This window comes from Hemitrygon akajei, chromosome 17 (genome assembly GCF_048418815.1).
Source record: "Hemitrygon akajei chromosome 17, sHemAka1.3, whole genome shotgun sequence".
Lineage (NCBI taxonomy): Eukaryota > Metazoa > Chordata > Chondrichthyes > Myliobatiformes > Dasyatidae > Hemitrygon > Hemitrygon akajei.
Window position 1 is genome coordinate 7610255 of NC_133140.1, and position 27560 is coordinate 7637814.

Here is a 27560-nt window from a genome sequence, read left to right on the forward strand (position 1 = left end):
CAATTTAGTTTGCATTGCACTCATTGCAGAAAACCCCGCTTCGCAGAGATATTATGGTGGAAATGGAAGCAACGTTTTCAGTGCTTTTGTGGCTATCTCAGGATATTCAGCCTTGACTTTGATCCAGAATGCCAGCAGAGATGTACTGTCAAACATACTTTTCAGCCCACTGTCAAGCTCGAGGAGTTGATCTTCTTCCCGTGCTGACATGGATGATTCACAAATGGGTCACGGACCCATTCCTTTGCATGTCTTGGGTCATTTGCGGTTGGAAAGTAACGCTCGAATTCTGTCGACAGCGAAAATAGGTGATCGAGCACCAGCTGTGAGAAGGACGGTGCAGCCTCGGTCTCTCCCAAAATCCCAGCTAATGTTGGGAACATGTCAAATATGCCCCTGTCCACTGTCCACTGGAACATAGTTCCAGTTTGGCTTTGAAAGCAGACACTTTATCTGCCAACTTGAAGACAGTTGTCATTCTCTCCTGAAGTGACAAATTGAGTTCATTGAGCAGGTTGAAGATGTCACACAGATAAGCGAGTCCCGCTATCCACTCCTTGACACTGAAGTGTGCTGCCAGTGGTGACTTTTTTCCGAAAGAAATCTCTGTAGCGGCTCTCTTAACTCAAAAACCCTGGTCAGGGCTCTCCCCCTTGATAGCCACCTGACTTCAGTGTGTAAGAGAAGGCATTTGTGCTCTGCATCTATTTGCTTGCAAAGCTGCTCAAACAGACGTGAGTTAAGGGCTTTTGCTTTGATGTGATTGATAACTTCAACAATGCCACTCAATACACTGTTAAGATCAGGTGACATTTTTTGGCTAGCCAGCATTTCCCTGTGTATGACACGGTGTGTAGACTGGCATTCAAGAGCAACCTCTTTGACTCGGGTAGTGAAACCAGACAGCCGTCCAGTCATAGCTGCAGTCCTGTTTGTGCATATTCCAACACAGAATGTATGACCAGTCCATTTTTTCTGACATGTAGTCATTCAAAGACTTGAATAGTTCTGCCCCAGTTGTGTTAGTTGGCAGCGGCAGTGCACACAACATATTCTCGTGCACATCGTCTTGAAATATATATCGCTCATAAACCAGCAGTATTGCCTTGTTGTCAACATTGGTAGACTTGTCGACCTGGATGGCATACCATGGTGACTCCTTAAGCCGTTCCAACAGCTGTGATTCGATGTCCTCCACTATGTCATCGACTCTCCTTGAAACTGTGGTAGCTGAAAGAGAAACCTGTGCCATCTTGTTAGCCGCAGCTTCTCCCACAGTTCACGGTATATGTCCTTGGCAGCAGGCAGAATCAATTCTTCACCAACAGTGAAAGGCTTCTTAGCCTTAGCAATATGGCTAGCCACTAGGTATGACGCTCTCAGAGTGGCAGCATTTGTGGAGGTGGTGGCTCTCAGCACTTGCTTCAGTCCCGCTTGCTCACGTTTTTTCCGTTCAAAAAAACTCAGTGGGTTTGTCTTTAAGTGCAGGGTGCTTGGACTCAAGGTACCGAAGCAGTTTTGAGAATATATTAGACACCAGAATGTCATTGGATAAATTTTCATCTAGAAGAAGTTTGGACACATGACGCATTCCTTTAAGCTGTAGAGATATACAGCACAAAAGCAGTCCCTTCAACCGAAATGTCCCATGCAAAGTGCCCAAATCGTGACTTTAATCAGCTTGCTACCATTTTTGAAGCTTAGCTTGCACTTAACCACTCATGCAGTTAATTACTAGAGATGATTCCTTACCAATACTGTTTAAAGAGATCGGCAACGTATGTTTATGTGGTTAGTTGATTTTTTGACAATAATTTTGAGTCTGATTAGGGCTGCTGCTTTTTTGAGTTGTGTTAAGAAGTCTACAGGGACGGTTGTTGTCTGAATTCTCACGCCTTGTGCCCCACAGTAAACAGTAACTCTCAGATGGTACTGGTGGGCAAACAAGAGACTACAGATGCTGGAATCTAGAGCAAATAATTAATTGCTTTAGATAAAGCTGTAGTTAAAGTGAAATTATTGATTGCGCATGTAAATTGGATGAGCCAGAACTCAAATTAATGGGATGTGACTAGTGGTAGCTCATGTCGATGTGTGAATTTAATTCAAGTTTACTTTATAGATGAGGACATGATTAGTGAAGCCAACGCTTGTTGGCCACATCATTATTGCCCATGAGAAGGTGGTGCTGAGTCATTTTGGCAAAGGTAATTCCAGAGTGTTGTTGAGCGGAGAATGGATTTTGATCTGTTGGTGATGCAAAAGATTTAAGTTAGAGTGGTATGTGACATGGAGATGCCATATGCCAGTTGCCCTTTACTGTCTGGATAGTAGAAGGTTAGAGTAACCTTCAGTAAATTGCTGCAGTATGTCTTGGGACTGTGATGGCACTGCATATTTTTCAATGTACATTACAACCATTTTGATGATACAGTGGAAAGCCATGCAATAAATGGTAGCATGGCAGTTAGGGCACACTTTACAGCAGCAGCTGCAAGATCAGGTTCGGCTACCACCACTGTCTGTGAGGAGTTTGCACGTTCTCCCTATGGCCATGTGGGTCTCCTCCAAATGCTCTGGTTACCTCCCACATTCTAATGATGTACGATTAGAGGTAGTGAGTTGTTGGCACGCTATGTTGCTGCTCAAAATACAGTGACACTTGCCCAGCACAATCCTTGCTGAGTTGATTTGACACAAAATGACAAATAAAGTTAATCTCTAAAAAAAAGCATAAGCAGTGTAGAAGGGAGCATTAAGGTACAAAGAGAAAATAATTTAAGTGCAGAGGTAAAATTGTTGCAAACAGAATTAAATGTAGCAATGCTAAGCTCATGATTGAAACAGGATAGTACATTTTAAATTATGAAAAATTAGAAGCAGTGGAGATCCAGAGGTGCTTATAAGTCCATATACATAGATCAATAAAAAGTTATTAATGTATAGACAATGAAACAGCAAATGGAATTCTCAGCTTGATATGTTCAAAGACTGGAATATTGAAGGATTAACTTTTATGTTATGGCTCAACAAAAATTGATTAGGCAACACTTCTATTAGAGTAGTTTAGAACACCACAGCTTAAGGATATATTGTATTAGTCTTGGAGGATAAATAGATTTTTCAGTGACACTTGACTCTGGGGATAAGCTTATGAGGGGAGACTGTATAGACCAAAAATTTGGAAATACTTGATAAGCCATTACCCATGGGACCTGAACTTTTAAATGTTTCTCTTCCACAGATATTGAATGACCTAAAAAGTAATGCCTGCTGTTATTTTAAATCTCCAGCATCAACCACATTTGGTTCTTGTATTCCATGGATTTTAAAAGAGCATGTCTTTAAATTGTACTCTTAAAGAGAAACTATTTCTGTTAATTGAGTCTGTCAAGTTTTTGAGAAATAAAGTTAGGAATCTTAGGACATTTGAAATTTGTTTGCAACTGGCAACCACTTATTTCTGTAATTTTTTTAACTTTAAATTTGATATTTGGTAATTTTTTGTTAGAAAGGGATCTAGGGATCTAGTGCTTTCCTGGCATAAATGATGAATAAACTCTTCTCTGGCCGGTACCTGGCCGGAAGTCCAAGAACAGTTTGTCAAAACTGTCCCTTCCTTGGACAGTTACTCATGTTTATTATGTTTACAGTTTGTCAAATTTTTGTGAGTCAAAGATATTAAGAGAAATGTAAGTTAACCATGATTTCATTGAATGTCAGGATAGGGTCACTACTGTGAGCAGTTACTGTTCCTTTGCTTCCATGTTTCTAAATGTATGGAATGCCTCAGGAACTCTGTCAGATTCAGATTCATTTATCACTTATCATTGAAACATTCAGTGAAATGTGTCATTTGCGTTAACAACCAACACACCTGACGATATGCTGAGAGCAGCCCACAAGTGTCGCACATTATGTTGGTCTTTCATAAGCCTAAATATACTTTATTATGTATGTTTCCATATTTTTTCAAGGTTGGTTTTGCTAGCATCTCACCAAATGGCAAAAGCGAATGAAAATGTCACACCTGTGATAACTACAGTAATTGTCAGTGCACCCATACTTACAGATATTCTTGGAGGAGTTGACCAGACTGATTAATTAGTTTTTAAAGTTGATTTTAGAAGCTTTTGAGTCAAAAATATGTCTATGATATTCATCCCCATCTTAGTTATCTGATTTGTCCTATTTTTACACTCCAAAAATAGCTGCTTCACCATGCTCAAATAAAAGCTGAGTTTTTAACAAACATAACTCAGTCTGTACCATTACATGGCCATTAGCCATATGCATAGATCCAAAGACTCCTTGATAAGCAGGAGAATGTGTTTATTTCCAGCTTGACATTTAGCATTTGAAAATGGTCAGAGAAGTTCCTGAACATGTTCCTGGAAGAGGTGTTTTTTCCCCCTTCCTGCATCTTTGTAGTGTTACTCTTTAATATCATTAAATAATATCATTAGACTGTGGGTGTGTATGTTAGCTCATTTGGAAGCCTTGCTGTGCCAGCATTTTCTTGGGACATATTGGAATCTTTACATGTAGATGCTTGGCAGATCATTATTCATCAGGACATCTCACTGTAGTACGTAATAAATTAATACTGATACTTTGTCACCTCAAATTATGAGGCAAAACTTAATAGGCAACAATAAGCGACAATTCAGTGCGACAATCTAAAAATAATTCTGATGCAAATGGCCATTGGTCTTAATTGGTAAGAACAGTGGCTTTCCTTATTGAAAACAAGCATTATTTTGAATTTCAACTCTATTTAATGTAGCCTCATAAGTTAACTTCTGCCTTCAGTGTTAATATAACTTGTCCCAGTCTACAGGTGCTAATAAGATCTTTTTATTTGGATGGCGCAATGGGTACAAACAAATAATAATAATAAAATAATTTTAAAAGTAACAGTGGTTTTTCTATATAAGGAAATTGCCTGTGTTTATTTGAAATCTTGCAAGACTTCAGGAAAACATTTTGGAGTTAATGGACTCGTTTAAAAGTGTGGGCAACATATATTCCAGTAAAAGCAGCAGCTGATTTAGATACACATAGCTCCCACAAACAGTAAAATATTAATGAGCAGACAATCGATTTTGATATAGAATTTAGAGATGCAACACTGCAGTGAGTTAAGAGGATTGTTTGGGCACAAAATGCCTTGCCACACACTGCAAAGGCTTTTAATCAGGAGGCAGACTGATTTAGGACAAAGATATTTTTGCAAGAAATATCTTTTGCAAGAGACTTACAGGACAGATTTCAACAGTCCGATGCATCCCTACCAAACTTGATTGAGCTTCCAGGTTCACAAAAGCAGAGCTTCACGTGATGAATTGTGCGCTGCGACTTCTTGTTTTGTCTTTTGGCATCACTGAATGTTTCCTTCGCTTTCCTGTTGTTGAAGTATTATATCCAATTCTGCACAACACAGTTGAAGAAGGATGTGAAGTCTTTGGTGAGGTTGTGTAAGAGATTTACTGGAATAGTTCCATGAATTGGGGTTGGACTCGAGACGTGTTCTCCTTCCAGCACGAAAGAATAGAAGGAAATTTCATATCCCCTTAAAATCATGAAGAGTAAATAAAGGAAATCTGTTACTGGTGTCAATATCAAAAGGACTAAAAATCAGAATTACCTGTAAATGAACAAGAGCTGTTAGGAAGAAAAAGTTCTCTCACACTAGACATGTTAAGTAAGATTTATTATGCTCTTCCCTGCAGGCTGGCAGTAGTACGTTTTTACAGGCAACACGTTTAACGATTGGAGGAGAGGAGGGCCAGGAAGTTAAATGAACCAGATTTGTTCTTGAAAGGGCCAGTGTAGACAATGGACTGAATAGTCTTCTCACTTCTGTGCTGATTCAATGGTGCACCCAAGGACATTTTAATAATCACTGATAGTCTTCCAGTAGTTTTCAGAAAAAAATATAATTTGGGAAGGCTGTTTAAACATTGGGTACTTTTACAATGCTCTCTTCAATTTTGCCCCATTTGACCACCCTTTAACCCCAGGATAGCATTTAGTGGCTTAGGCTAATTATTTCCTGACTTATTTGTGAGATGCTGTCACTACTGTTACAACATACTCTAATCTAGGCTGACCTGAGATCAGACATCACTCCTAGATTTAATTTTATTATTTCATTTACCTGTTACAAAATTAGATTTGTAGCACAAGGTTATAATAATGCACATTTAAGATTTGGGAGGAAAAAACATTTAAGAAAACCTTGGATGGGTACATGGATGAGAGGGGTATAGAGGGATATGGTCCAGATGCAGGTCAGTGGGACTATACGGAGAAATGGTTTGGCACAGCCAAGAAGGGCTGAAGGCTGAATGTACTCATGTAAACAGTTAGAAGTTTTATCACTCCAGCAGCAAGGATTGGAGATTAAATTATTTCTGGAAGCTGGCATTTCTGGTGTTTAACAGAATTTTGCTTTTATTTTTGTTTTTGTGATGGTCCCTTGTGTACTGATAAAGAACTTTTGTCTATCCATCTTTGAGATATTCAAAAGCAGTTCACAGTCAGTTATTTAGTTTAATGTATGTAAAGAAAGCAACCAACTTTCGCCAGTGGTAGTTATAGTGCATTGAAAAAGTATTTAGCCCCTACAGCTATTTTCACATTTTGCTGTCATATTTTCTGAATTTAAAATTTATTGAAGTAAGATTATTTGAGCTAATCTACATTGTGCATTGTCAAATCAAAAGAAAAATTCCAAAACCTGTCAAAAATTTACTCGAAGTTATAAACCAAAATTGCGAGGCTGAAGAAGTATTCATTCTCTTTACAATTACTATGCTAATTTGCATTGGGTGCAATACTGTAATAACCTTAACAAGTCATCCAGCTTGTTAATGTGGAAAATTGGGGGTCACTTGCTTTCAGTGAATTCAGATGAATCGAATACTCCCTCTCTCTGTAAGCTCTGACAGTATGGTAGATTTTCAACAGACCAAACCAAAATGAAGATAAAAGTGCATTTAAGACAAGTCAGGGAAATGGTAATAGAGAAGCACAAATCTGGGGAAGGGTACAAGACCCTCTCAAAGACACTGAACATACCTTGGAGCTCAGTGCAGTCCATCATAAAAAATATGAATCCGCAGGCAAATTGTCAGTTAGAAGATGCTGTAAAGATGTGGAAGAAGGTTATGTGGTCAGATGAAACTAAAGTGAAACTTCTTGGCCTCAACATTAAGTGAAATGTTTGGCACAAATCTTATACTGTGCATCAGCCAGGTAACACCATCCCTACAATGAAGAGAAACCATGGAGAGGCTTCAAATAAAGAAAATTGATGTCCTTCAGTGGCCTAGTCAGAGTCCTGACCTTAACCCAATCAAACATCTCAAAATTGCTGTTCATGCCCCTCCCCAGTAACCTGGCACAGTTTCAGCAATTTATTAAGGAGGAATAGGCAATCATTGGTCCATCATGTTGTGCAAAACTTGTAGAAACTACTGACTGTAGTAGCTGCAAGTGGTGGTTCAACTAGGTACTGAGCAAAGGAGGATGAATACTTTTGAACTGGTGACATTTCAGTTTTTTGAATATTTGGTTCTTTATGCTTTACTTTTTTCCCTTTTATTTGGCTCTGCTGTGGGAAAAAAAGGAGCAATTAACAAGGGCACGTTCTCCTAGAGAGGATGCTGACATTATTCTTATAATGAATTTGGAGGATTTTGCAGAAACAGTATATAAAGCATTTTTCCAGTGCTTTAAAGTGCCTGCTGTTAGTAGTCCATGTCTCAGTAGCGCATGGGAGGAGAGAAATCATTGGTGCCCAATGGACCATGAGTCTGGTGTTTTAATTTTCATGATGCTCATTTTCTCATTGACCAAAGGATGCACTGGTGCATTGAAGGGGGTGTTCAATCTCATTGTCAATGTCTTGTCTTTGTTCAGAAACAGCTCCCACGATCAAGTGGCCTACATTTCCCACAAATCCTTATTTTCAGAGCAGTGGGGACAGATAGGTAGAGGACCTCAATTGTACAAATGTTGAGTGCAAGGTCTCTCCTTTTGTATGTTTTCGTGAATGAGATCATGATGTCTTTGATATCAGCTTCTGAGCCTGCAGATTAGAACCAAGGAGGTGTCATGAAAACTGGAGGTTTGGGGGCTCTGGGTAGTTTGATTAGGATCTGTGGCTTTGGGGGCATTTAATCCATGCAGTTTGCCGAGGGGGGGGGGGACCACTCCAAAGATGGTAGGTCCTTAAAAAAAATCAAAACATTGGAGCACATACATAATTTACACTTCAAATGCACAAGTATGTTTGACATCAGGGTAGCCATGCACTGTAATTTCTGTATTGATGAAAACTAAACTATATGACCCAATTTCCAGGCAATGATGGTTCTAAAAGGGAAACATGGAGCCCTTTCTTAACTCAGATGGTGGTTAGTAAATGGAACTTGAAAGCACTGGAAGAGGTTGAATGAAATGATTTGGAAGCCTTCAAGAAAAAATTAGTGGATGCATGAAAGAAAAGGAAACTTCAAGGCATGCTAAAAGGTTGAGATAAAGTCAACAGGATGGGAGAAGGCTCGGGTTTAAATATGTGTATAGGCTAGGTCAGCCAAGTGACCAATTCTATGCTTTACATCCCATGTACTTATGTGGACAATGATTGACAAAAGAGAAATATTCACATAGAAACATAGAAAATAGGTGCAGGAGTAGGCCATTCAGCCCTTCGAGCCTGCACCGCCATTCAGTATGATCATGGCTGATCATCCAACTCAGAACCCTGTACCTGCTTTCTCTCCATACCTCCTGATCCCTTTAGCCACAAGGGCCATATCTAACTCCCTCTTAAATATAGCCAATGAACTGGCCTCAACTGTTTCCTGTGGCAGAGAATTCCACAGATTCACCACTCTCTGTGTGAAGAAGCTTTTCCTCATCTCGGTCCTAAAAGGCTTCCCCTTTATCCTTAAACTGTGACCCCTCGTTCTGGACTTCCCCAACATCGGGAACAATCTTCCTGCATCTAGCCTGTCCAATCCTTTTAGAATTTTATACATTTCAATAAGATCCCCCCTCAATCTTCTAAATTCCAGGAAGTATAAGTCTAGTTGATCCGGTCTTTCTTCATATGAAAGTCCTGCCATCCCAGGAATCAATCTGGTGAACACTCTTTGTACTCCTGCTATGGCAAGAATGTCTTTCCTCAGATTAGGGGACTAAAACTGCACACAATACTCCAGGTGTGGTCTCACCAAGGCCTTGTACAACTGTAGTAGAACTTCCCTGCTCCTGTACTTGAATCCTCTTGCTATGAATGCCAACATACCATTCGCCTTTTTCACCGCCTGCTGTACCTGCATGCCCACTTTCAATGACTGGTGTACAATGACACCCAGATCTCATTGCACCTCCCCTTTTTCTAATCGGCCATCATTCAGATAATAATCTGTTTTCCTGTTCTTGCCAATAAAGTGGATAACCTTGCCCACTCACCTAACCTATCCAAGTTACCCTGCATCCTCTTAGCATCCTCCCCACAGCTAACACCACCACCCAGCTTTGTGTCATCCACAAACTTGGAGATGCTGCATTTAATTCCCTCATCTAAATCATTAATATGTATTGTAAACAACTGGGGTCCCAGCACTGAGCCTTGCGGTACCCCACTAGTCACTGCCTGCCATTTTGAAGAGGTCCCGTTTATTCCCACTCTTTGCTTCCTGTCTGCCAACCAATTCTCAATCCACATCAATACCATACCCCCAATACCATGTGCTTTAAGTTTGCACACTAATCTCCTGTGTAGGACCTTGTCAAAAGCCTTTTGAAAAGCCAAATATACCACATCCACTGTTCTCCCCTATCCACTCTACTAGTTACATCCTCAAAAAATTCTATAAGATTCGTCAGACATGATTTTTCTTTCACAAATCCATGCTGACTTTGTCCGATGATGTCACAGCTTTCCAAATGTGCTGTTATCACATCTTTGATAACCGACTCTAGCATTTTCCCCACCACAGATGTCAGGCTAACCGGTCTATAATTCCCCGGTTTCTCTCTCCCTCCTTTTTTAAAAGTGGGGTTACATTAGCCACCCTCCAATCCTCAGGAACTAATCCAGAATCTAAAGAGTTTTGAAAAATCTAAATGGTCTGCACTCTGGGATGCAGACCATCTGGCCCTGGGGATTTATCTGCCTTTAATCCCTTCAATTTACCTAACACCACTTCCCTACTAACATGTATTTCCCTCAGTTCCTCCATCTCACTAGACCCTCGGTCCCCTACTATTTCCGGAAGATTATTTATGCCCTCCTTAGTGAAGACAGAACCAAAGTAGTTATTCAATTGGTCTGCCATGTCCTTGTTCCCCATGATCAATTCACCTGTTTCTGACTGTAAGGGACCTACATTTGTCTTAACCAATCTTTTTCTTTTCACATATCTATAAAAGCTTTTACAGTCAGTTTTTATGTTCCCTGCCAGCTTTCTCTCATAATCTTTTTTCCCTTTCCTAATTAAGCCCTTTGCCCTCCTCTACTTCACACACAAGATGCACTCCCATGATAAAATGCAGACATGCAATGTGACAAACTGGGGAAACTTACAGCTGTCTGACAAGATGCTATAGTTTGGATGTCTTGTTTTAAAACATCCAAAATCCATTTTGGATCCAAAACATCCATTATTTTTCTGCAGATTGCAGTAGAGGTGAAAATAAAGCAGTTGCTATAGTGAGCAATGCCAACTTAACAAATTTTAAATGTTCCTAACAACTCTGACAATTTTCATAGCTATGTGTATGTGAGCTTGGTAAATACAAATGTAGACAAAATAACATTCAATTTTAAACAATACCAACAGACTTTTAACATAGATTTGGTTAGAAGAAGAGGCATAGATTTAGCATTACAATGATAGCAGGGCCTATGGAACAAACACGAGATTCTGCAGATGCTGGAAATGCAGAGCAACACACAGAAAATGCTGGAGGAACTCTGCAGGTCAGGCAGCGTCTATGGAGAGGAATAAATAGTCGACGTTTCAAGCCAAAACCCTTCCATCAAGTCTGGAAAGGAAGAGGAAAGAAGCCAGAATTAGAAGGTGGAGGAATGGGAATGAATACAAGTTGGCAGGTGATAGGTGAAGCCAGGTGAGTAGGGAAGTGTGTGGGTGGAATAAGCTACCAAATCCATTGGGACTGCCTGCCCTGAACACACAATTGCCTCAGTTGATAGCTACTGTAATACCAACTAAGGGTTCAAATAATTGGGTCAGTTGCCTGGCAGCACTAACGTTGCTTTGAATGAAGTCTGAGAGAGATCATCGATATGGGCACTTGTTCAATTCAATTTACATCAAATAAAACCATAAGACACGAGCAGAATTAGGCCATCTGGCACATTGAGTCTACTCCGTCAGTCAATCATGGCTGATCCTCTTTATTTTTCTTCTCCTCCACCCCAGTTCCCGGCCTTCTCCCCGTAACTTTTGATGCCATGTCCAATCAAGCACCTATCAATCTCTGCCTTAAATACACCCAGTGACTTGGCCTCCACAGCTGAATTTGGCAACAAATTCCACAAATTCACCAGCCTCTGCCAAAAGAAATGTCTCTGCATCTCTGTTTTGAAGGTACGCCCTCTATCCTGAGGATGTGCCCTCTTGTCCTAGACTCTCCCGCCATGGGAAATATCCTTTACACATCTACTCTGTCTAGGTCTTTCAATATTCGAAAAGTTTCAATGAGATGCCCCTCATCCTTCTGAATTCCAGTGAGTACAGACCCAGAGCCATCAAACGTTTCTTGTATAATAACCCTTTCATTACTGGAATCATCCTTGTGAACCTCCTCTGGACCTTCTCCAATGCCAGCACATCTTTTCTAAGATGAGGGGCCCAAAACTGTTCACAATACTCAAGGTGAGGCCTCACCAGTGCCTTATAAAGCCTCAGCATCACATCCTTGCTCTTGTATTCTAGACCTCTTGAAATTAATGCTAACATGGCATTTGCCTTCCTCACCACCAACTCAACCTGTAAGTTAACCTTCAGGTGGTTCTGCACAAGGACTCCCAAGTCCCTCTGCATCTCAGATTACTGGATTTTCTCCCCGTTTAGAAAATAGTCTGCACATTTATTTCTACTACCAGAGTGCATGACCATGCATTTTCCAACATTGTATTTCATTTGCCACTTTTTTGCCCATTTTCCTTCTGCATCCTACCTGTTTTCTCAGCACTACCTACCCTTCCACCAATTTCGTATCATCTGCAAACTTGGCAACAAAGCCATCTATTCCATCATCTAAATCATTTATATACAGCAGAAAGGAAGTGGTCCCAACACCGACCCCTGCAGATCACCACTAGTCACTGGCAGCCAACTAGAAAAGGATCCTTTTATTCCCACTCACTGCCTCCCACCTATTAGCCAATGCTCTAACCATGTTAGTAACTTTCCTGTAATACCATGGGCTCTTAACTTGGTAAGCAGCCTCATGTGTGCAACCTTGTCAAAGGCCTTCTGAAAGTCCAAATATATAACATCCACTGCATCCCCTTTATCTATCCTACTTGTAATCTCCTCAAAGAATTCCAACAGGTTCATCAGGCAGGATTTTCCCTGATGGAAACCATGATGACTTTATACCATGTTGTCCTGTGTCACCAAGTACTCCATCACCTCATCCGTAACTATTGACTCTAACATCTTCCGAACCACTAAGGTCAGGCTAAATGGTCTACAATTTCCTTTCTACTGCCTTCCTGCTTTCTTAAAGAGTAGTGTGACATTTGCAATTTTCCAGTCCTCTGGCTCTATGCCAGAGTCTAAATGTGAACAAGCTCTCAGCTCCTAGTTTGTGTGAGGCTGGAGGGGGGTATGGAGGGAGTAGACTGGAGGCATGATTTGTGTTGACTTTTTCAGTTAATTATTATGGTTATTCTGTCAAGAGTATAGCTAATTAACGTGAGAGTTTCCAATTGGTTAGTTACCTAAAAGCACAGCTGCTAATCAGAGCAGTGAAACAATAACATCTTCCAGAATCAGATGGATTCTGGCAGGTTGAGTCAGCACCAGACAAGCCCACTGCTGTTGTTTCTAGGGGGAGAGAAAATGTGATGAAGACCAGATATTCCTGTCTGGTCTGTAATTGCTCCTTTTACTTAAAGCAATCAATATTTTAGAAGCATAGAAAACCTACAGCATAATACAGGCCCTTCGGCCCACAAAGTTGTGCCAAACATGTCCCTAACTTAGAAATTACTATGGTTATCTATAGCCCTCTATTTTACTAAACTCCATGTACCTATCTAAAAGTCTGTTAAAAGACCCTATCGTATCCGTCTCCACCACCATTGCCGGCAGCCCATTTCGTGCACTCACCACTCTCTGAGTAAAAAATGTACCCCTGACATCTCCTCTATACCTACTCCCCAGCACCTTAAATCTGTGTCCTCTTGTAGCAACCATTTCAGCCCTGGGAAAAAGCCTCTGACTATCCATGCGATTAATGCCTCTCATCATCTTATATACCTCTATCAGGTCACCTCCCATCCTCCATTGCTCCAAAGAGAAAAGGCTGAGTTCACTCAACCTATTCTCATAAGGCATGCTCCCCAATCCAGGCAACATCCTTGTAAATCTCCTCTGCACCCTTTCTATGGCTTCCACATCCTTCCTGTAGTGAGGCGACCAGAACTCAGCACAGTACTCCCAAGAGGGGTCTGACCAGGGTCCTATATAGCTGCAACATTACCTCTCGGCTCCTAAATTCAATTCCACGATTGATGAAGGCCAATACACCGTATGCCATTTTAACCACAGAGTCAACCTACGCAGCTACTTTGAGCATGCTATGGACTCGGACCCCAAGATCCCTCTGATCCTCCACACTGCCAAGAGTCTTACCATTAATACTAGAGTATATTCTGCTATCATATTTGACCTACCAAAATGAACCACTTCACACTTATCTGGGTTGAACTCCATCTGCCACTTCTCAACCCAGTTTTGCATCCTATCAATGCCCCGCTGTAACCTCTGACAGCCCCCCACACTATCCACAACATCTCCAATCTTTGTGTCATCAGCAAACTTACTAACCCATCCCTCCACTTCCTCATCCAGGTCATTTATAAAAATCACGAAGAATAAGTCTTGCATGGGGTACCTTATCAAATGCCTTGCTGGAATCCATATACACTACATCTATTGCCCTTCCTTCATCAATGTGTTTAGTCACATCCTCAAAAAATTCAATCAGACTCGTAAGGCACGACCTTCCCTTGACAAAGCCATGCTGACTACTCCTAATCATACTATACCTCTCAAAATGTTCATACATCCTGCCTCTCGGGATCTTCTCCATCAACATCCCAACCACTGAGGTAAGACTCACTGGTCTGTAATTTCCTAGGCCATCTCTACTCCCTTTCTTGAATAAAGGAACAAGATTCGCAACTCTCCAATCCTCCGGAGCCTCTCCCCCTGCCCCCATTGATGATGCAAAGACCATTGCCAGAGGCTCAGCAATCTCCTCCCTCGCCTGGGGTACATCTCATCCTGTCCTGGCAACTTATCCAACTAGATGCTTTCCAAAAGCTCCAGTACATCTTCTTTCTTAATATCTACATGCTCAAGCTCTTCAGTCTGCTGAAAATTATCACTACAATCACCAAGATCCTTTTCCATAGTGAATACTATAGAAAAATATTCATTAAGTACCTCTGCTATTTCCTCCAGTTCCATACACGTTTTCCCACTGTCACACTTGATAGGTCCAATTCTTTCACGTCTTATCCTCTTGCTCTGGACTTACTTGTAGAATGCCTTGGGGTTTTCCTTAATTCTGCCCACCAAGGCCTTCTCATGGCCCCTTCTGGCTCTCCTAATTTCCTTCTTAAGCTCCTTCCTATTAGCCTTGTAATCTTCTAGATCTCCAACATTACCTAGCTCTCTGAACCTTTTGTAATCTTTTCTTCTTGACTAGATTTATTTCAGACTTTGTACACCACGGTTCCTGCACCCTACCATAACTTACCTGCCTGATTGGAACATACCTATGCAGAACTCCACACAAATATCCCCTGAATATTTGCCACATTTCTTCTGTACTTTTCCCTGAGAACATCTGTTTCCAATTTAAGCCTCCAGTTTCCTGCCTGATTGCCTCATAATTCCCCTTACTCCAATTAAACGCTTTTCTAACTTGTCTGTTCCTATTTCTCTCCAATGCTATTGTAAAGGAGCGAGAACTATGATCACTATCTCCAAAATGCTTTCCCACTGAGAGATCTGACACCTGACCAGGTTCATTTCCCAATACCAAATCAAGTACAGCCTCTCCTCTTGTAGGCTTATCTACATATTGTGTCAAGAAACCTTCCTGAACACATCTAACAAACTCCACCTTATCTAAACCCCTTGCTCTAGGGAGATGCCAATCGATATTTGGGAAATTAAAATCTCCCATACGACAACCCTGTTATTATTACACCTTTCCTGAATGTCTCTCCCTATCTGCTCCTGAATGTCCCTGTTACTATTGGGTGGTCTATAAAAAAAAAACCAGTGGAGTCATTGACCCCTTCCTATTCCTAACCTCCACCCACAGAGACTCAGTAGACAATCCCTCCATGGTGTCTACCTTTTCTGCAGCCGTATCTCTAATTAACTGTGCCACGCTCCTACCTCTTTTGCTTCCCTCCCTGTCCTTTCTGAAACATCTAAAACCTGACACTTGAAGTAACCATTCCTGTCCCTGAGCTATCCAATTCTCTGTAATGGCCACCACATCATATCTCTAAGTACTGATCCACACTCTTAAGCTCATCCGCTTTGTTCACAACACTCCTTGTGTTAAAATAGACACATCTCAAACCTTCAGTCTGAGCTCGCCCCTTCTCTATCACCTGCCTATCCTCCCTCTCGCACTGTCTACAAGCTTTCTCTATTTATGAGCCAACCTCCTCTTCTCCAGTCTCTTCAGTTTGGTTCCCACCCCCCAACAATTCTAGTTTAAACTCTCCCCAGAAGCCTTAGCAAACCTCCCTGCCAGGATATTGGTCTCCTGGGATTCAAGTGCAACCCGTCCTTCTTGTATAGGTCACACCTGCCCCAAAGGAGGTCCCAGTGATCCAGAAATCAGAATCCCTACCCCCTGCTCCAATCCCTCAGCCATGCATTTATCCTCCACCTCATCCTATTCCTATTCTCACCGTTGCATGGCACAGGCAGTAATCCCGAGATTACTATCTTTGCGGTCCTGCTTCATAACTTCCTTCCTACCTCCCTGTAGTCTTTTTTCAGGACCTCTTCCCTTTTCCCACCTATGTCATTGGCACCAATATGTACCATGACCTCTGGCTGTTCTCTCTCCCACCGCAGGATATCTTGGACGCGATCCGAAACATCCCGGACCCTGACACTTGGGAGGCAAACTACTATCCGAGTTTCTTTCCTGCGTCCACAGAATCGCCTGTCTGACCCCCAACTATAGAGTCCCCTATCACTACTGCCATCCTCTTCCCTTCGCTACCCTTCTGAGCCACAGGGCCAGACTTTGTGCGAGAGGTATGGCCACTGCCGCTTCCCCCAGGTAGGCTGTCCCCCCCCAACAGTACTCAAACAGGAGTACTTATTGTCAAGGGGTAGAGCCATAGGGGTACTCTCTAGTACCTGACTCTTCCCCTTCCCCCTCCTGACTGTGACCCACCTGTTTGTCTCCCGTGGCTCCGGTGTGACCACCTGCCTATAACTCCTGTCTATCACCTCCTCGCTCTCCTTGACCAGGCATAGGTGCATCTCCAGTTCACTAATTCAGTCCCTTAGGAGCTGCAGCTCAACACACTTGGTGCAGACATGGCCGTCCGAGAAGCTGGGAGACTCCAGGACCCCACACATCTGACACCGATCACAGAACACTGGCCTCACTTATATACCTCCTTCCTGCAATTAACACAGTTAAACCTACCTCGCCTCATCCCATTACCGCCTAAGTCCATTGAGCCAAAGCCCTGTCACTCTGCTGCCCGCTGGATATGGCAATCTTCTTTTTAAACCTTTCGCACGCTACTGGCTGACGTCACGCACCTGCCTCTCTTTTACCCCCAAGTAGTAAAAAACTCCCTTCGCTCCCAATAATCAGCCGTTCACTCACAGCCTTCTTGCTCCGAATCAAAAACCATTGGAGATCCTTGCCTTTTTAAACCTTTCGTGTGCCTTGCCTTCTTGTTCCGAATCCAATTTTATTCTACCTTTCTTTCTCCCATATAAATTTCTAATCAAATCAGATAACCGTCCCTCACTAAGTGATCCTATCTGTTGGATGATACCTGTAGGTGACTATAAGGTTGGTTTGTTAAATTTGCTGAATAATATATTTATTTGAAAAGGTATTCAATTAAACTATTTTAACGCATGATATTCAGGGCATAATTGGATCCATTTTTGATAAAGTTCAGGAGCCAGATCATAGTGGTGAATGACTATTTCGGACTGTAGTTAAAAATGCGGCAGAAGTTACCTGGTATTCTGTTGGAGCCTGCACTTGGTTCCATGGTATATAAATGTGAGATGATATAAAATGTACCAAATAAAAGGGTCCTGAAAAACTTCAAGAATCCCTGGTCAGATTGGTCAAATGAGCAGAAGAACAGGGGGTGCCATTTACTGGGCTGGAAAATATTGGCAGTAACAATCATTCCTCCTGCCAAGTATGATGAGATTGGGATCTCCACTTTAGCATGGAAGCCTCAGACCAATTGGCCAAGGTCCGCTGGTGATTTTCCAACACCTTTGATGGTTGAGTCCTGTAGTGGAGCACAGAACTTGTTGAATTTGGGGAATTTGCTTATAGAATTTTTGCCTGTTTTGTTCCAAAAATAGTAATAATATATCAAAGTACTAGTGATGATTTTGCACATAATTGACTGAGAGATAAGTAGGGCAACAATGATGACACAGGAACAGTGAGGCTATTCACTTAATTGGAGCAATAGCTGTGAGAAGACGTGGTTCAATTTGAAATTAAATTTGCTTTTAACTTTATCAGTTTGTTTCTAGAGTAATAGTTTATTTTCAATAAAAAACTCAAATTTCAGCAATTCATGAATGTTTCATCAATCCTGGTGTATTCAAAGCTTTCAGAATCCTTGACAACCTGGTTAACAGACAAGGCCATGGGTATGACTTCACCTTTATGCCTTTGCAGTTACTTTGTCATTCTGGTTTGTTCTGCCTTATCTATGTGATGCCATTGGGTTGCTCATTGTATTTAGAATTGGGACCTTATTTTCCCGAAAGTTAATGTGAAGAATTCACAAAAGGTAAGCTCATATTTTTTTCCATATGTCAGTAGCAAGCATTGTGGATCCGTTAAAGTTATACCCTTTGGAAATGGCAATGAGGAGGGGCAGTAGTCAGTAAATCATAAGTATAAGTGGTTCTGCAGATTCTGGAAATCCAGGGCAACACACACACACAAAATGATGGAGGAACTCAGCAGGTCATGCAGCATTTCTGGAAGTGAATAAACAGCTAATGTTTCAGGCTGAGACCCTTCATCAGTCCTTATGAAGGATCTCGCCCCAAAATGTTGACTGTTTGTTCTCTTCCAGAGAGGCTGTCTGACCTGCTGAGTTTCTCCAGCATTTTGTGTGTGTTGCCACAGTCATCAAGTTGTAATGCTTTGACAGATTTTGAGGAGGCACCCTTGTCAGATTTGTGTCAATCCCGAGCAGTGATCATCTGCCACAAATGAGTAAAACAGAAACTTACCGTGTAGTAGAATAGCTGTTGAATGTGTCGAGAGGAATGAGTTAAGGATGGGCTGCAGCAAGGAGAGAGCATTAAGCATGTCAGGTGGGGGTGGATTGAGTTAGGGTGGTGGAATGAAACTGTTTGGTGGGAAGCAGGATTCCAGAGTTTAGTCAGGTTGATAGGGTGCCTAGTGGTGAAGTTGTCAGGGAGCCATTGAGGGTGGGGATCTGGACAAATAATGGGTATTAACATGGAGTCAAAAGAGGTGTGATTGAAGATTTTGGCAGGGACAAATTTATCCTTGGGTAGTAGCCCAGGTAATGTTAGGTCTCTAAGTATTGAGGTAATAGACGAGTTGTGTTTCAGTGCCTGAAAATCTTGCTATTTCGGGACCTAGCACAGATAATATACTGAGGCAAAGGAGCATCTGATAGGGTAATATGGAATAATGAGAGGCACAGAGATGGTGACAGCTTTGCTCATTGGAGTAGTCAGAAACCAGAGAGCACAGGTTTAAAGTGAGGAGTAAAAAGTTGAGGAGATTTGGGGATTTGTTTCTTTTTACCCAGAAGTTTAATCTGGACATACTGCCTGGAAGGCAATGGAGACAGGTATATTGACAACATTTAAAATGTTTTGGGATGGGCACTTGAATCAATAAGGTTTAGCTACACCATCTATTCTGTCTGATTAGCCTCCAGTATGATGACATAAGTATCAATATCTCCTTCTGGAAAACACCCCCCACCCTTTTCCCCACACTGACCTTTTCCCTCTTTTCATCTGCCGATCAGCTCCCTCTGCATCCCCTTCTCTTTCTCCTATGGTACATTCTCATTTCCGATCAGATTCCTCCTTCTTCAGCCTTTGACCTTTCCCACCCACTTGGTTTCACCTTTCACCTTCCAGCCAGCCTCCTCCCCTTCAACCCACCTTTTTATTCTGCCATCCTCCCCCTTCCTCCTCAGTCCTGAAGAAGGGTCTCAGCCCGAAACGTTGACAGTTTCCTTTGATGCTGCTTGACTTGCTGAGTTCCTCCAGCATTTTGTGTGTGGATTTCTAGCATCTACAGACTTTCTTGTGTTTATAATAAGGTTTTGAAGACTACAGCTAAGTTCTGGTAGATGGGATTAGTACAAATGTATACTTAATGGTCATCCATGGACATGGTGAGCCAAAGACTTGTGTCTAAGTCGATTTATACTTATGTTGGATTGGAGGGTACGTGAACACAATTCTACAAATGACAGAGCAAGATAATTATAGCCATTAAGAAAGCACAAGTGGATATGTAGCTTTGTAAACATGGACGTTGACATGAACATTTCAAAGTCCCTTACAAATACTGTATTCTACACAGTGCAGCAACTGATGAACATAACATTCAGCCCTTACAGTGTAGTCCTCCTCACTAATCACTGTAGACAATACAATACAGCCTTAATAAATAAAGATTTGCAGGCTAGAGTCTCTGATAAATCCTTGTGTGCACCTGGGTCATTACAACACACTGCATTTATAGCCATTCATAACTGCTAGCTTCTGTCCAGGTAAACATTCCCAGCTGCATTCAGCATCTTGTGGTAAGCCCCACACAAACACGAGAAAATCTGTAATACTGGAAATCCAGAGCAACACGCACAAAATGCTGGAGGAACTCAGCAGATCAGGCAGCATCTGTAGAAATGAGTAGATAGTCAGCGTTTCTGGCCAAGACCCTTCTTCAGGACTAGGAAGGAAGGGGAAAGGTCAGACTAAGAAGGTGGAGGGAGGGGAGGAAGAAGTACAAGGTGGCAGGTGATAGGTGAAACTGGGAGAGGGGGAAAGGGTGAAGTAAAGAGCTGGGAAGTTGCTTGGTGAAAGAGATGAAGGGATGGAGGAGAGGGAATCAGATCAGAGAGGGTAGAAGACCATGGAAGAAAGAGAAGCAGGGGAGAGCAATAGAGGAAGCTTTTGGGCAGGTAAGGAGATGTGGTGAAAAGGAAACGGGAATGGGGAATGATGAAGGGATGGGTGGTCGTAATTACTGGAATTTTGAGAAATCAACGTTCATGCCATCAGGTTGGAGGCTACCCAGATGGAATATAAGGTGTTGCTTCTCCAGTCTGGGTGTGGCCTCAAAGTGGCAGTGGAGGAGGCTGTGGACTGACATGTCGGAATGGGTATAAGAAGTGGAATTGAAGTGGGTGGCTACAGGGAGATCTCGCTCTTTGTGGTGGATGGAGCATAGGTGCTCAGTGAAGCAGTCTCCCAATCTGTGTTACTGATATGCAGATGGCCACAGCGTGAGTACCAGATAGAGTAGGTGACCCCAACAGATGAAGAGCCAAGTGAATAGGTGAAGTATTGCCTCATCTGGAATTGTTCCACTTGCAAGGATAAGGCTGGGAAGGAGATTAGTGGGGAGGGACGAGTGGTCAAGGAGTCCCATAGGGAGTGATCCCTGCTGAAAGTGGGGGGAAGGGTAAGATTTGTTTGGTGGTGGAATCCTGTTGAATTTGGTGGAAGTTACATTAATTGTGTGCTGGATGCAGAGCCTGGTGCAGTGGTGGGTGAGTAAATTGCACATAACATCTAGATTTTATATGGACGCAATAATCACTCAGTTTTGCAAGGTCAAACTTCTGTGACTTTTCTTATGATATAGACGGAGGCTCTTTAGCCAAGCATGTCTATACTTGCTGTTTGAACACTCCCATTTATGTACTTATTTTCATGTAATCTGTTCTGTAAATTTAGTCAGCTCCATTTTGGGGTTCTAGCCTACAAAGTACCCAGGACGTCTTCAAGGAATGGTGTCTCAGAAAGGCAGCGTTCATTATTAACTACCCACCGCACCAGGACATGCCCTTTTCTCACTGTTGCCATTGGATAGGAGGTACAAAAGCCTGAAGACACACACTCAGCGATTCAGGAACAGCTTCTTCCCCTCTGCCATCCGATTCCTAAACTGACATTGAACCCATGAATACTACCTCACTTTTTAAATAGATATTATTTCTATTTTGCATGGTTTTTAACCTATTCAATATACACATACAGTAGCTGATTTACTTACTTATTTTTATTTTTTTCTTCTATATTATGTATTGCATTGAACTGCTGCTGCTAAGTTAACAAACTTCATGACACATGTCAGTGATAAACCTGATTCTGAATTCAAGTACTAGGTCTTGAGAAGTGCGACACTCAATAAATGTGACTTCAATGCACAATGCAACCCTGAAAATTGCAAGTTCTGCATGAGATGGCTCCTAACTTATGTTACATTTTGCACGGTGCTGGTCCTGATAAATACTTTGGTTCTGTATCACATAGTTCCTGATTTATATTCGAATCTCTGTGGTGCAAACTCTGGTAATCACAAAGAGAGACGTTATATAACCTCTGATTAGCTGCACATTGCACATGGTACAGCCTATAGTCATAATTTAGTTCTGTGTTTAGTACCACCCCAGAAAGACGTTAGCATCCATTCAGTAAGCATTACATACTGCATGACGTTAGCATGAGAAATAAAAAACAGGAACAGACCATTCTGTTTCTTGTGCATGTCTGCTATTTAATAATATTATAGTAATCTTTATCTTAACACCAGTTTAATGCATTGACCCATTTCACAGAACATAGGACATTGTAGGCCATCTGGCCCATGATGTTGTGCCAACCTTTTTATCTACTCTAAGATCAGTCTAACCCTTCCCGCCTACGTAGGTAGCCCTTCATTTTTATACAAAAATCAGGTTTAATCTCACTGGCATATGTTGTGAAATTTGTTGTTTTGTGGCAGCTGTACACTGCAATACACTATAATAAAAAAATATAAAATAAGTAGTGACTTAAAAAGAATAAAAAAAAGAAAAAATTAGTGAGGTAATATACAGAAATCTGATGGTAGAAGGGAATAAGTTGTTCCTAAAATGTTGAAGCTCCTATAGCTCCTCATGGATGGTAGCACTGAGAAGAGGGCATGTCCTGTGATGGGGGTCCTTTATGACAGATGCTTCCTTTTGAAGATGTCCTCAGTAATGGGGAGACTAATGCCCATAACAGAGATGGATGAGTTTTGAACATTCGACAGGTTTTTCTGATCCTGTGCAGTGGCCCCTTCATACCAAATGGTGATCCAGCCAGTTAGAATGCTCTTCATGGTACATCTGTAGAAATTTGTGAGAGTCTTTGGTGAAACAGCAAGTCTCCTCAAACTCCAAATGAAATATAGTTGCTGTTGTGCCGCCTTTGTAACTGTATCAATATGTTGGGCCCAGGATGGATCTTCAGAGATGTTGACACTCAGGAACCTGAAACTGCTCACCCTTTCTACTGCTAATCCCTCTGAGTACTGGTGTGTGTTCCCTTATTTTCCCCTTCCTGAAGCCCACAATCAATTCTTTGGCTTTACTGCCATTGAGTTGAAGGTTGTTGCAATACCACTCAACCAGCTGGTCTATCTCACTTCTGTACACCTCCTAATCTTCTTCAAATAAAGAAATTCTCTTTTCTTTCTCATTTGCTTGTTTGATTCATGTGCGAGAACACTGGAGTCCTGCTGAACAAGAACAATAGCTTTCAAACTTTCACCCTTTAGAAATTAATAATTTTCTAATTCTTTCGGTGCATGAACCTCATATTATTCATTTAATAATACTTTAACATGTTTTACTCATTCAACTACCTAGTCTCTATCACCCTGAAACCTCACTGATCCTTCTCACACCACACACTACCCACCTGCTTCAAATCATCAAAATTAGGTATATTATACATGATCATCCTCACTGTAATGAAAGGAAACTACCTTCTCTTTAGTACCGGCCTTGATGAGCATTATGGTCTGCATGGAATAGTGCCATGAACATCACATCCAGCCAGCTTTTACTGAGTGTCAGAATAGACTACATGAAAATACGTACATAAATTGAATTGAATTGAATTGATGTTCTTTCTTACATCCTTCACATACATTAGGAGTAAAAATCTTTGTTATGTCTCTGTCTAAATGTGCAGTGTGCGATCATAATAATTTATAATAAATAGAACAGTCAATCTAACATAGAGTACACTCAAGTCAGCGTGAGTTCATCAGTCTGATGGCCTGGTGGAAGAAGCTGTCCCGGAGCCTGTTAGTCCTGGCTTTTAGGCTGTGGTACTGTTTCCCGGATGGTAACAGCTGGAATAGATTGTGGTTGTGGTGACTCAGGTCCCCAATGATCCTTTGGGCCCCTTTTTCACACCTGTCTTTGTAAATGTCCTGTATCATGGGAAATTTACAACTACAGATACACTGAGCTGTCTGCACCATTTTCTGCAGAGTCCTGTGATTAAGGGAGGAACAGTTCCCCTACTAGGCAGTGATGCAGCCAGTCAGGGTGCTCTCATTTGTACCTCTGTAGAAATTTCTTAGGATTTGGGGGCTCATACCAAACATCCTCAACCTTCTGAGGTGAAAGAGGTGCTGTTGTGCCTTTTTCACCACACCGCTGGTGTGTACAGGCCACGTGGTCCTCAGTGATGTAGATGCTGAGGAACTTGAAGCTGTTTACCCTCTCAACCCCAGATCCACTGATGTCAATAGGGGTTAGCCCATCTCCATTCCTCCTGTACTCCACAACCAGCTCCTTTGTTTTTGCGACATTGAGGGAGAGGTTGTTTTCTTGACACCATTGTGTCAGAGAGATGACTTCTTCGCTGTAGGCAAACTCGTTATTATTTGAGATTAGGCCAATCAATGTAGTGCTGTCAGCAAATTTAATTAGCAGATTAGAGCTGTGGGATTGTTCAAACAGCAAACATAGACATGCTGCGCTAAATAGCCTCCTGTTACGTATCCCGTAACTGGATCACTTACCAGCAAAGATAGAGAGGTCCGTTGAAGTCTGATGGTACCATTTTCAAGTGTTTTTATTTATAAAGGGGCACAAAAGTAAGGTTAATACAAACATTCAGATACCATAAGTCGTCAATACTCAATCTAAAGCACAGGTATAGTAATAACCAATAAGAAATAAACTCTATCGTTGTCTAGGGGTAATGTATATATTGTCCGCTGTATATCTGAAAGTCTCTTGCGGTCACTGCAGTTTCACCAGCTGCTGTCTTTTGTGGTGTCGCGTTGGTGCACTTTTGTTAGAAAGAGAGAGAGAGAGATTGAATGAAACAGTTACCCGCCAGGTTTTCCCAACCTTTAGGAGTTCGATTCCATCTTTTGTCTCGTTGGGGAATGGACGCTCACTTGTGGCCTCCCCTGTAGCTAAGCCGTTCTCTCGTGGTGAGGTCGCCAATCCCAGGCAAGGAAAAGACGCACACGAACCCCACCACCGGCTGTCGCTATTAAACGCTGTCGCAGGATTTCTAGCGTGTCTTCTGGTGCGTCTGGGGGCCGTCTTTACAACCCCTCTTTTATCTGAACTCACGGGGTCTCAGATGTCAATCAGGTTGGGATGATGCAATCTCTCTCCATCTCTCCACCCACGTTGCCCTGAGGGTATACACGTAGTACAGTTCCCAATTCACAAAAGGTGTCTCCACGAGACAATGACCACCGGCGCCAGCTTTGCCTCGCCGTGAAACGAGGAACACCGCACGTATCTCTCTCTTCTCTTGGGTCATTGACCCCCCCTTCACTAGGGCTCTGGCGATTCTCACAAAGGAGGGGGCTGGGATCATAACACCTCCCCTCTTAAAACGTTTTTACCAGCGGTTAAAACGGAGTGGTACAGAGTCTTACAGAGTTTTAGGATTTAACATAGTACAAAAGCTTTTCTTTTAACTACAGAGCTGTACCGTCATGCATTTTTCAGCGTCTAAACAGTTAACGATTACAGTGTCACTTCCTTTAATATGGTAACATCTTGTCCCTGACTAAAGGCTGGTAGCATCAGATTTCAGCAGGCAGGGTTCCAAGGGGGTTGTCTTTGTTATTCACATGTTTTGTCAAAATCCCGTACAGCCGGTTTTCTATTTAAAAATGGCGCCCCCATTAGCCGTCACCTCTTTTCCGGTGAGTTCCTACGTGGGGGACCTGGGTAATTTGGCGAGGTACTCTCTCGCCTTTCCGTTCCATAAGGGTTATTCTCTCAACACCGTGTCCCAAACTTAAATCATCGTGGGAATTTCCACCCAAATCTTTAATGTTACACAGGTAGCTAACCCTTTCGTCAAGACCATGCAGGCTGATGGGTTTCAGTTCGAACCTTTCCCTCAGGCCGCATTTACATTTCGGCCTTTTCACAGCGCTCTCTTGAATAACAACAGTGTGTGGGGCACCTTTACATTCCAAATCCACCTGTAATCGATGCGCAGGCACCGCGTTACCAAACCCTCGTTTCTGTAGCTTGGTTGCTTCTTCTGACACCAATCTAAACTTTAAATTTCCTTCATTCGATTTGGGAACTACAAACTTCCCGTTCCCTTCAATAATAATGTTTATCCCCCCATGGTCGAGTTCTACTTTAAGGTTCACCACCCCTTCGTGTACCAACACCTGGGAACCCTCCCTTCCCCCAATTACCAGGGTTAACCCTGTCTTCACTGAACCCAGTCCATCTGACCCACAGGGACTGCATTCCTTTCCAACTGAATCAAATACCTCAGACTTTTTCTGAGCTCCATTACTAGGTTCAGTACCACGTGCATCCACATCTTGGACACACTCAAACGGGACATCTGCCTCTTCCAGGCTTTCAATACCCGTACCCTTTTCAAATTCTAACTTCCCCTGATCCTCCCAGTTCCTCTCTGGGCAACTCCCTTCCGGAGTAAACTCAACCCTGCGGGCTGAAACAACCTCGTCTGCCAACCCAGCAGACCTCTCCAAGGTAATGGCATCCTTTTCATCTAGGACTGCCTTCATCTCATTCTCGGGAACACCTTGATAACTCTCAACTTCTTCAAACAGGGCTGCCACCCCCGACAGATCATCCATGTCCAACTCTGGACCTTTTAACAGCTGTTTCTGTTTCTCCTCTTTATTTCCTACCTCTAGGACCTTTCTCTTCGCTAAGGGAAGATCTCGCTCCTCTCCCTTAACCCCTTTCACTTTACTACTCTTCGGTTTACCACCCTCAGAACTCTCGTGGTACAGGGTCGGTAGGACCGTCTCGGCCAAATCAATACTGGCCAGATTTAAACTGCTCGCTTTCTCAGCTGCCTTTCTCGACAGGCTGCGACTGCTCGCGCCTGTGGTACAGACTGGAGATGCGAGGGGCAGGGCTGCAATCCTCACAGGCTGTTTGAGCTGTGTCCAAACCTGCCCCCCGGCTAAAACATTTCCGAGGAGGACGTCCGCGTCAGTTCTCGGGAATTCTGATGGCACCCCTATTTCGACTGGTCCAGATACCAGCTCACAATCCATAATTACCTGATGTAGGGGCACCATTTCTATTCTTGTACCTATCCCCTTCACGGCGACCATTCCCCTTCTCCGACCGTAATCTAGTATCTCACGGCGGATCAACGACAGCTCCGCCCCGGTGTCTCGCCAGATTCGGACGGGAATGGGTGGGTCTCCCCCCTTCACGGACATGGTTCCAGGTGACAGCCAAGTCTCTGACCCTTCTCGTACTCTGTCTACCCGGGGCTCTCTCGTCGATTTACTGATTACCACGGCACACCCGATAGGGACCGCTGCTCTCCCTTTTTCTGGCTCCTTTCTCGGAGCAAGGCACCTAGAAGCAATATGTCCTCCCTTCCCACAATTAAAACAGGTCAAGCCTGGAAATCTCGGGCCGCCTGGCCTTTCCCCCTCAACCTTACCACTAGCTCCCGGTGGGACCTCTGCCTCAGCTGGCGGACTTTCCCTAC

At 42.6% G+C, this 27560-nt stretch overlaps 1 protein-coding gene across 5 annotated transcripts in view; it reads left to right on the forward strand.

The window, feature by feature from the left end:
- Positions 1 to 27560, forward strand: part of ndrg4 (NDRG family member 4) — a 214831-nt gene that overhangs the window by 73143 nt on the left and 114128 nt on the right. The window lies entirely within an intron of this gene.